This window comes from Schistocerca cancellata, chromosome 7 (assembly GCF_023864275.1).
Source record: "Schistocerca cancellata isolate TAMUIC-IGC-003103 chromosome 7, iqSchCanc2.1, whole genome shotgun sequence".
NCBI lineage: Eukaryota > Metazoa > Arthropoda > Insecta > Orthoptera > Acrididae > Schistocerca > Schistocerca cancellata.
Window position 1 is genome coordinate 5,993,618 of NC_064632.1, and position 12,215 is coordinate 6,005,832.

Here is a 12,215-nt window from a genome sequence, read left to right on the forward strand (position 1 = left end):
GGTAGCCTATTTAACAGAGAAATAACAAATTTAGTACAGGAATTGGTCCAAGCCTCTTATAGAAACAGAACGCCGCCGCACGACAGTCAAAATTAAAGCAAGAAGAAACTCAAGTAATTTTTCCGTGACTTAACGGAGTCAAATCAATGAAACTTGCAAATCCTCCAAAATCTAAACGCAGTTCCTAACACAGTTACCGAGCAGGAAGTTCGATTGCCAACCACAAATAGTGACAAATTCGCGCTACGTGGGGGAGGGACAGACAAGTAAACGCCCACGCGGAGCAGATCACTAAACCGAAGTCTAGCGCGTTCGGTTGGCTAACGAACAGCAGACTAACAGCATATACAACGTAATGTTTAGAATAACAATACATCCTTACAGAAGATAGTGGTAATAAACGCAAAATAAATTCGTCACTGAGAGAGGCTTAATACGCTACTGGCCATAAAAATTGCAACACCAAGAAGAAACGCAGATGATAAAAGGGTATTAATTGGACAAATATATTATATTAGAATTGACTTGTGATTACATTTTCAGGCAGTTTGGATGCATAGATCCTGAGAAATCAGAACCCAGAACAATCACCTCTGGCCGTAATAACGGCCTTAATACGCCTGGGCATTGAGTCAAAAAGAGCTTGGATGGCGTGTACAGGTACAGCTGCCCAAGCAGCTTCAACATGATACGACAGTTCATTAAGAGTAGTGACTGGCGTGACGAGCCAGTTGCTCGGCCACCATTGACCACACGTTTTCAGTTGGTGAGAGATCGGGAGAATGTGCTGGCCAGGGCAGCAGTCGAACATTTTCTGTATCCAGAAAGGCCCGTACAGGTCCTGCAACATGCGGCCGTGATTTATACTGCTGAAATGTAGGGTTTCGCAGGGATCGAATGAAGGGTAGAGCCACGGGTCGTAACACATCTGAAATGTAACGTTCACTGTTCATAGTGCCGTCAACGCGAACAAGAGGTGACCGAGGCGTGTAACCAATGGGACCCCATCCTATCTCGCCGGATGATACGCCAGTATGGCGATGACGAATACACGCTTCCAATGTGCGTTCACCGCGATGTCGCGGAACACGGATGCGACCATCATGATGCTGTAAACATCCAAAGAAATGACGTTTTGCCATTTGTGCACCCAGGTTCATCGTTGAGTAGACCATCGCAGGCGCTCCTGCATATGATGCAGCTTCAAGGGTAACCGCAGCCGTGGTCTCCGAACTGATAGTCGATGCTGCTGCAAACGTCGTCGAATTGTTCGTGCAGATGGTTGCAAACGTCCCCATCTGTTGACTCAGGTATCGAGACGTGGCTGCACGATCCGTTACACCCATGCGGATAAGATACCCGTCATCTCGACAGTTAGTGATTCGAAACCGTTTGGATCCAGCACGGCGTTCGGTATTACCCTCCTGAACCCACCGTTCCCATATGCTGCTAACAGTCATTGGATATCGACCCACGCGAGCAGCAATGTCGCGATACGATAAACCGTAATCGCGGTACGCTGCAATCCGATCTTTATCAAAGTCGGAAACGTGATGGTACGCATTTCTCCTCCTTACACGAGGCATCACAACAGCGCTTCACCAGGCAACGCCGGTCAACTGCTGTTTGTGTATGAGAAATCGGTGCTTTCCTCATGTCAGTACGTTGTAGGTGTCGGCACCGGCGCCAACCTTGTGTGAATGCTCTGAAAAACTAATGATTTCCATATCACAGCATCTTCTTCCTTTCTGTAGCACGTCATCTTCGTGATGTAGTAATTTTAATGGCCAGTAGCGTAGATTATATTTGCATTTTCATTGATATATACACCAGGACATTCAGAAAATAACTTTCAAAGAAGGTAAATAGTAAAATACGTGTAGTTTAATGACAGTGGAGAAAATATCCATTATCTATGAAGGGCCACAATAGGTTGTTAGTGGTTGTGTTACTAGAGTACATAATTTTAGTGGCCTGTAGTGTAATTAAGGTAAAAAGGCCCCACCCTTGCAACACAGTCAAACTTGGTAGTATACGCACGAAATAAGACAATAGATAAAATTGTGCGCTCCAGTAATAGTACATTTATGACGTGGGAAATGAAATGACCTGATTTAATATACTATAAATGCGCGCCGGCGCAATTCCTACGCCTTGCAGCAGCCAATTACGAAGTTGCTACCGAACGTGGAAAAAGACGCTCTTATTGAAGCGTTAAACAAAGATAAAAATTGAATAGTTTTAAAGGAGTGCCTACGCCTACGCTACTTTCCTGACTGTAGTTAGAAGCAAGACCAATAACCAGAATTCTGCTATGGAACCGGACGTGAACCTCTAAAAAACAACTAGAAGCCCAGCGAACTAAACAGTCGTGGTAGTGGTTCAGGAAACGGCAATTATAGCTGTGGTTGCTGCCGATGCTCGGATCACTCGTATCTGACAAACCAAACCAGAAGCTCACCAGACATAGCCGCACAACGATCGAGAATGGACAAGGTGAAGCCGACACACAGCTTCAACACAGCAGCGGTCCGCTGTCCTCCTTCAGCACAGGTCGGTCGCTGAAGCTCACAACATTACCCTTCCATCAGCGCGCGCCGCACACTTCCATAGGTTTTCAGCCGGCCGCAACCGAACTACTAACGGTTCGCAGTCCAGGATCCCGCCTGAGTGTCTCTTCCCGGCATCGCTGCTACGCTCAAAGCCGATGACTGTTGCCTGCCGAACTTGTAGGAACTTCCTGTACACTATTCGCATCGCCGCCAGGTTTTAACTCGGCCGCCTCACTTCCAGCGGACTATTTCACCTTCATGGTCTCATTGTGACGGCCCTCGTGCCAGGATGTTCAACTAGAGACCGTGGCGCTACCTATCGAGCGCACAAGGATTCCCTGCTCTCCTGTACGGTATTTTTCGTCGTCGGTCCTTCTCGCACATTTCTCTGCCTCCTGTACCGCTGAAATGTCTTTCACGTTTATTAGGTGGTCTAGACGATCAGCTACTCTTGCGCGCCTCAGGTGATGCTTCAAAGTGGAATCGGAGTAAGAGGGTCCCTGACAGCCAGTACCGGTGTTGCCAGCTTTCAACTGTGGTCTCTAATCGCTGCACGAGAAATAGTAGTCTTGTATAGCCCAGCGACAACCCAGACGCATTGACATACAGATGGTTTACAAAATCGCTTTCCTAGCGTCTTCCGCCTTAGGAACGTCCTGGATTTAGTACGTGGTTCGAATCAGTGCATTTTGCCGGTTACATTTCACACCAGTGCCACTTTTTATGTGCGACACTGTTAGCCCTTCCAGAGATGAACTTCATTTACATATATGGCAAATTCTTGGCTCATATAAATTTGCATTGTTTTATGTTTCAGGTAAAAACGATACCTGAGTTCACGATTCAAATTTTTTCTTAATAACCACGATTGTCTTCAGACATTTAAAGGATTTTTTACGAAACTACTTTACGCTGATCAGTTCGGTACCCCATTTATCCATTCCTATTCTTCATGTGGCTATGAAAATTCGGACTTGAACCGTTTGTAAAGCTTACAGGGAATCATGTTTTCCTTACGTCAAAACAATTCCCTAATAAAGCAGAAACACGTCCCTTATAATCCAACTTATAGTGCAGTTAACCACATTTTACTACAATAAAAATAATTTTCAGAGATAACTTTTGTGGTAGGTCGAATTCGGGAAATTTTCTAAGCGAGTGATGTACTGAGAGTGTCAGGAAATATGAAGAATGGTGAAGAAGTAATAATATTATCTTGATCCAGCATGAAGTTAAAATATCACATAAAGTGTAATTATAGCGAAATATGTTAAAATGTGTAAGACAAAATAACATACATCACCGATGGCAATATAATACTTGAATATTCAGACTTCTCATGTGTACTGGTGTGAAGCAAAAGATATCAAATTCCACAAAAATCCGAGCTCTGTTCAACACAATTTGTAGGTCGGTATAGCAGAAATAGAGTTCGAACATTTGCGTGATTTCTGCATATAGCTTCAGTACTGGTGAACAGCGTACATAAGATATTCATGATACTCAGCAGAATAATGAATTTTAAGAGAACGCTTCTAGCGTATTTGGTAGTCTATTCCCTTCCGGCCATGTTAACGTTAAAGTCACTATGCGCTCGGCACGCATGCAGTGCCTTCCCTACTCCAATCAATGCAAGGGCTGCCTGGTTCATGAAAAATGAAAAATGTTCAAGTTCCCCATCCTCTCAAGCGGATAGCAGACGTATTGCCCTCCTAGACCTTACATGTTTATGCAATATTTTGAATTTTAACAGCCCAATTCTCTCCAACGTGTTGTTTCCATATGAAGCAGTATTAAAGATAACAAGTAAGAACTATATACCAACAAATAAATTTAACAAGTAATTAGTTAACTGCCTCAGAAAATTCGTTTCATCATAATGTGTGTTTATAACTTAAATTCTAAATCAACTCTAAAAGACCGTCCCCTTGATTTCACACTTTCCCCAGCGCTGCACGTAAGTATTATCAACACCTGTTATAGAAATAACATCTTTAATAAGCAGCGAGCATTAATCCTTAACCATGACATTGACGTGTCTCCGTATAAGTCGCTTCATTGACTTTCAGGGTGGATACCCATTTTTACGTTTCTTAACAGCGTTGTTTAGGTGTGGCGCTGCCTCCTCGCTTATTTTTTTCCCCGTGAATTTGCTTCAAAAAATGAATATTTTCTGGAATATGTGAGAAATATTAACTTCTTTAATATGATCTGCGTCAAGTGAAATGGAGAAAGACCATAACCACGATCTTTTATCTGTGTATACTACGAGTAAAGAAGACGATATACTCTACGTTAATTTTCAGTTGTCTGATAAAAGAGAAAACATTGTACCTGTTGTAGTAGTTTCGCTGAGCAAGGAAGCGGAACTACGTTCCATTCTAAGAGGCCTGTAATAAGTGCAATAATTATTAATTGATCTAAATCGCTTTTCAAAATTCAAGATGTTATTTGTTACTGTTGAGACAACCTTTTATTTATATAAGAATTGATCCTTTCCTGCAGTTATTAATATTTTTAAGAGTTACAATCCTACCCTATCGTAGTACAACTATTTTTGGTAACTATATCTCTTATAGCAGAGATATTATTGAGATAACTAATTTAGATTATGCATTTACGAAAATACTGAAGTCTCTCCGTCATTACTTTCATTTTCTGACGCAAATTTTTCAGTACTTGTGCTACAAATACCGAGTACGTCATTCTTCACTTAGGCGCAATTACAGAGAAAGCTGTAACTAAATATGCTTCATGCGTTTAAAGTTAACAGACCAGTCTGCCGCTAATAAATATACATACATACGGACGCTAATGTTTCAACGCTTAAGATCAAGTGGAGGAAATTTTATTTGCGCGGCTGCATGCCCGAAATTTAATGGACCAAAAGAGATCATGTTCATACGTTGTTTTTGCTTTGGTGTTCAATAACATATCTGCCCGACAATGTGACTTCAATAAAAGGAAATCATTATAATCAATTATTTAGCACACCGAAATCTTGGGCGTAATATATCTATGTTGAAATGTTTTCACTTTAAGGAACTATGATCTGTAATAAAAATAATTAACCATTATCTGTTAAAAAAACAGTTTCATATAAAAACTTAAGGTTATACCATACAAGGTCATTCGTCCACATTAATAGATGCGCACACACTGCTGAGTCGGTCTTCTATACTTTCAAACTAAGAGGAAAGTGATCAGCTTGATGACTTATCTGGCAGCCATATGATATTTCAAAACTAAATAGCCATATCTGCATTGTGTATCACATCTAAAGCATCCCCTAGATATTTATTAAGGGTTATATTTGATACAGAAAAGGAATCACCATATATCTGCCTTGTCACACTAAATTTTTTGTTCAATTTCTCTGGTCTTCTGCGTGGAAGTGTGTTTGTTTCTTCTGGAGTGTCTATATGTCTTTGCACTTGGGGAAAATTTCTCTTAATGTGGGAACATATTAGCCAGCTTTTGTGTATAGCAAAGGGGAACCCTTGTGGGTCTGAGAGATAACGGCAGATCCGTCGCTTTTGCTAAGTTGGCACAAGTAGAGAGTGCATATTACCTGTGCGTTGTAAGTCGTCTGTGCGCCGGCCTACCGTCCGTTGTAGGGACTGTGAGTGAGTAGTGAGCAGACTCTCCGCTTGGAATCGCCAAAGATGTAACATCTATTTTAATCCTTAATATTTTAATTTTGAGAATGTGTACGTTTCAGTTCAACTGAGCCCTTAATTAATTTCTTAATGGTTTTCAGCTGTTATAGAATAACTCCAGACATCTTGCATCGGTGGAGATAAAGAATAATTTCGCGATTTTTGGAATTTTTTGCAGTATTTTATTTGTGCTCTGTAACTTTGTCAATGTGAGGCATGAGGCCGCGTGGGTTTATGAGCTTGACTAGATACCTGAGTAAAGAGTAACAGATTATAAGCAGTGCATGTAGTTTTAACATACGGTAGTCACATTTAATAAAGGCCACAGTGTTTTGTGCAGATTTGAGTGAGTTCTTCTTTGCGCATCGTAGCCGTTACCACGTGTTTAGCCTTGGGATTGTGTTTTACTGTTCTAGGCTAGAAAATGAACAAGTTTCCTTGCTTAAGTAAGTTATCACGCTTTATAGTTAGATTTCCTGACATTTCTTGCCGTGAACTTTTTCTTAAATATCTTATCGACTTTGGTTTGCAATGAGTAGCTACGTGGCTAATATTGATTTTCGTTATGTCTTATCTTTTGGAATAATTCCTTACAGGACGTAGTACCTATTCACTGTCCTTAATGGCAATCTCGGGTATTTTTCATATATTTTGGAATAATTTTCTGGTAAAATATTCGACCATCGAGGCTGATAGAGATCAGCCAGTCTCTTATCTAGTTTATATCTTTCTTCCTTCATTAAATTTCTGCGCAGTATCTTTCTCTGTGATTAATGGTTACTCTGAGTGTGCGCGTGTGTAACCCATCTTTTTCCACGGAACTTCCGATTTCAAATTATCTTGCTATTCAAGCTATTTTCAGTCTATTTTACCGGCAGTATTCTCTAGCAATACTCCATGGTAGATTAAGGTTTTCATATTAAATGTACGTTTGTTCTTATGCATCCTCTTTTTATGTACTTGTGCTTCACTTTTTTAGGCTTTAATCCTTAAATGAATGTATAGTAAAAGGTATTGCTTGTTTCTCCAACCCTAAGCTTACACAAAAATTAACTCTTCACACTGAATGCCTAATGTAATTACTTACACAGATCACACGAAATTCCTCACAATCAAGGTATCCGCTGCTCTGACAGAATGTCGTCAGCGCCTTGTTTCGACTCAACTAGTTGAATTATATTATGTAGAGAAACTTTTCATTGAAGTAACACGTTCCACATCTTTATGAAGTGTCGTATTCATAATGTATGGAAGAAGTATTAATCTCATCTAATGTGATAACTCAATGCTGTGACAAATACACGAACAGGTGATTCATATCTTGTTACTTTCTTAAAATAGTGATTCTTTTATGAAGCAACTGTAAAACTTGGCCAATGTAACACTGTGTCTATCATAGCGAATGGCTTCAAAAGTTATCTGAAACATACATTCTGATTTATACTAACATCTGGAGCTTGTATACCGATATTGCGTTCATATTTTCCTTCTTGACGATGAACTCATTTAGTCCCGTTTGGATATTGGATGTTTCTGATGAGATCATGTTGTAAGTAGGCTGTTTAGGTATTCATATTGGTAACGTCACGTAGAGCTCTGTATGAAAATCACTGGCTGTGGTGTGTGCAGTCTGCGGCTGGTTGGCATTGTTGAAATATTGTCCATTGTAGTGTTGGGCAGTTGGCTGTTGACAGCGCGTAGCATTGCGCAGTTGGAGGTATGCCGCCAGCAGTGGTGGAAGTGGGGAGAGAGATGGCGGAGTTTTGAGAGCGGATGATCTGGACATGTGTCCATCAGAGACAGTAAATTTGTAAGACTGGATGTCATGAACTGATATATATATATATTATGACTTTTGAACAATATTAAGGTATATACACTGTTTCTTCTTTATCAAAATCTTTCATTTGCTAACTATGCCTATCAGTAGTTAGTGGCTTCAGTAGTTAGAATCTTTTATTTAGCTGGCAGTAGTGGCGCTTGCTGTATTGCAGTAGTTCGAGTAACGAAGATGTTTGTGAGGTAAGTGATTTGTGAAAGATATAGGTTCATGTTAGTCAGGGTCATTATTTAGTAGGGATTATTGAAAGTCAGATTGCATGGCGCTAAAAAATATTGTGTGTCAGTCTGAGTACAGTCATTTATAATTTCTCTAAAGGCACGTTTCATATGTCGACCCTTAGCCGAGGATACCTCACTGGAATCTTCTGATATTTTCTTGTAGTTTCCGTAATTAGTGTTGCTTTTGTTTATTCCTAGCTCGTAATTTTAGAGAGAATTTCCTTTGTAGTTGTACTTTTTCATTGTTGTACAGTAAAACAGTTGTGGCATTAATGTAGATTTGCACCAAGTATTTTGCAGCTGCGCTTGCAATTAAGGAGATATTATTTTCAGTGCTATGGTAATGTGTTTTCTTATTTTTCTCTTCAAATTGTGGTTTTCTGTGTTATCGTGTGAAACATTGTGACAATAATGGCCTGTGAAAAACGTAACTTTACTCTCCAAAGTAAACTGAGAAATGATAGTGACGATGAGCGTAGCTTACCAGCACCACTGTGTAATGAATTAACAGACATTCAACGTAGTAATATGGTAACTACGCATACGGAAATGGAGCGGGCGGCAAATAATGGCATAGACAGTGAAAGAAATAGTGAACAGGGAAGTATTATCGATCGATTGGTCGGCAACAGCTCGCCTCAGGATTCCGAAATGACAGGACACAATCTTGCAAATACTGTAGATTCAGGTTTTGCGTCCTCACCGTTTTCCCAAGGAAGTCAAGACACATCTTCTGCTTTTCAAAATGCGAATATTGCCGGTTCAATTGCACTGCCGAATAGCACTGAAGAACATGCATTGTGCATTGTTATTACAATTAATGCAATAAATGGGGCAAAGGCTTCAAAAGTTAGACACAATGGAACAAAATCTTCAAACGTTAGACACAATGGAACTAAATCAGAGACAAACACAGCAAAAGTTAGACACAATGAAACAAAATATTCAAAAGTTAGACGCAATGGAACAAAATCAAAAACAGTCACAGCAACAGCTTCAAAAGTTAGACACCACGCTTGAACAAACACGTGAAGGTTTAACTGCTGAGTTACTTAACATCGAATCTAAATGTCAAAAAGTCTGTAATGACGTAAAAACACAAATTTGTAAGCATTTCCAACCTATTTTTTCGCGTCATGAAAATGCATTACAGAATCACGAAGCAGCCATAAAAGACCTGCAAACTATTGTTCATGAAAATCACGACACCTTGCAAGTTAAAATTGACTCAGTTGCATCTACCGATTCGGTTACGCAACTTGCAAAAACTCAGGAAAAGTTAAAGGACACAGTAGATACGATTTCAAAACAAATGGACACTCTGAAACTTGGTTCAGAAAAACACACTGAGGAAATAAGTACACTATCGGAGAAAGTAGCTTAACTTTCCGATCAGTTCACTAACTATTTACAAAGGTAGATGATGATCTGAATGACACAAGACCTGTAGCCTTCACTGACACAGATGAGTATGAACAAATTAGAAAATTCAAAAAACATCAAAATCAAATCAATACACAGTACAAAAGAGAAATCCGGGAAGTACAAGATCAGTTGGCACAAATAATACAAAAATTACATAATCAGAGGAAACTCGCGCTTCAACACGGGAAGAGGGACATAGAAATACGGAACAGCGACAAAATTATAACACAGGGCACTTCGGAAATTATGAAATAAATTGGCAAGGTACACCGAATTTTGAGATGGAACCGCCGAAACGAAGTAACAATGACCGATATGCGACTCGCCGACAAGATGATTTTGACTATAAGCTGTTCATTACTACACGTAAATTCAAAACATTTAAGAATTCTGGCAACGACATTCATCCACAAGCGTGCCTCCATCAATTCTCTCATTATTTTCCTCCCAACTGGTCACTGGAGCACAGGTGAGAATTTATGTGTAGCTACTTAGAGAATAAACCAGCTGTGAGAATGCGATCGGTCATTCACGATTGTCACAGTGAAGGAGAATTTTGTCATGCCTTCCTCTCAGCATATTGGTCTCAAGCTACACAAGACCAAGTAAAACACAGCATCATAATGATGAAACATTTCGAACAATCTGAATTTTCCAGTCTTGTCAAATATTTTGAAGACATGTTGCACAAGAATCAGTACCTGTCATACCCTTACAGCCCCTCACAACTTATCCGCATTTGCTTAATAAAATTGCCTGAACATTTACGACATATTATTTGGGCAGGACATTGCAAAGAGGACATTGAAGCTTTTCACGGACTCTTACAAGAATTGGAAATTGACACTGACAACCGCGGGACCCGAAAACAGGAACACAACTATTACAGGTCACATCCTTCATAATTCCGTGATGAAAGAAATAATAATTGTACACGACAAGGCTATTCTTACAACGTAAATCATGACCAAAATAGACACCACCCGTATACAAGCATTGGCAGAGTAGTAATAATTACAGGGAAAGATCACCTCTCCGCAGTAATGACTATCATGTAGACAATCAAAGAAACAGACAATATGGCAACCAAAATAATTATTATCAAGGGAGACAGAATAACTTCAGACGCAACGGTCCACCACGCAGTTATGATTCCGGGAGAAATTCTCCACCAGATGATCGACAAAAAAGAAACTACGTAAACTATCGGCAAAACGATAGACCTGAATTTCATCAGAACTGGCGGGATTCAAACAGGGCAGGGCCCTCTCGACAAGATAAATTTATAGAAGTTAGATCTCCAAATCACAATAATGACGCACGCCAACAAAGAGACAAAAGGCAAAGACTCACACCGCTGGCAGCCACAAAACGTACTTATGAAGCTGACGACGTAGCTGCCGTGCTAGTAATTACGTAAAAATGGAAGACATTAGGGACATCTTACTCCAGGAACAAGACGTAAAACATAACAACATTGCATATCCTGCAATTCACATTACAGTAAATGACGTAAAATTTATGGCAGTATTTGACTCTGGCAGTCCCATTTCAGTAATTAGTGAAGCAGCCATTAGCAAATGCAACAAATCGCACGATTGCCCCTCACTTCCGTTATGTAAGATCTAATTACAAGGTACAGTCGTTGGAAAAAGTGTAGATGTATGCCAACAAACCAACTTAGAATTCTTTTGTCAAAGCCACAGCTTCTCTATGAACTTTCTTATTGTTCCATTATTATCGACGGAAATTATATTGGGAGTAGACTTTTTGAATGAATACAAAGCAATCTTAAACTTTCACGATACTGAAATAAGTTTAGAGAAAGAAGGTAAGTCAATAGCTTTGAAATTTGAAGATTGACTCTCAAACCATAACGAGGAATTTAATCGACTTTACCTCCTGTTAGATAACAGTTCGGAATTTTCGACGGAACTTGACACTGACAATCACTCTGCAAGTACTGACAGGGATGATATCGACGACGTATTGGCATATTTGATACTAATGTGTTAATTCAGAATAAAATTCAAACAATTGAGAACTGTAATGACACTGATGGGGAGAACATTTTTGAAATTTTACAACCACATTCCAAAGTTCTTACTCACAAAACACAGACAATCAAGGGATTTCAATACCAATTTCGTGTTCGTGAGCATATCAAATTTTGTGTTAGACTGTACGTAATTCCGACCCATTATAGAGACCGAGTTACAACAGAAATACAATCTATGCTTGACGAGGGCATTATTGAGCCTGCAGTAAGCTCATACAACAATCCATTACATGTTGTTGAGAAGAAAAATGGATCGATCAGGCTTGTCTTAGATTCGAGACAAATCAATACTATCATCATTCCTGAAACAGACAGGCCACAAACGTTGGAAGAACTTCTTCAAAATTTTAATGATGTAAAAGTGTTGTCTTCTATTGATCTCAGATCCAGTTTTTATCAGATCGAACTTCATCCAGAATGTAGAAAATACACAGCCTTTCTTTGTTTCGGAAACTTCCT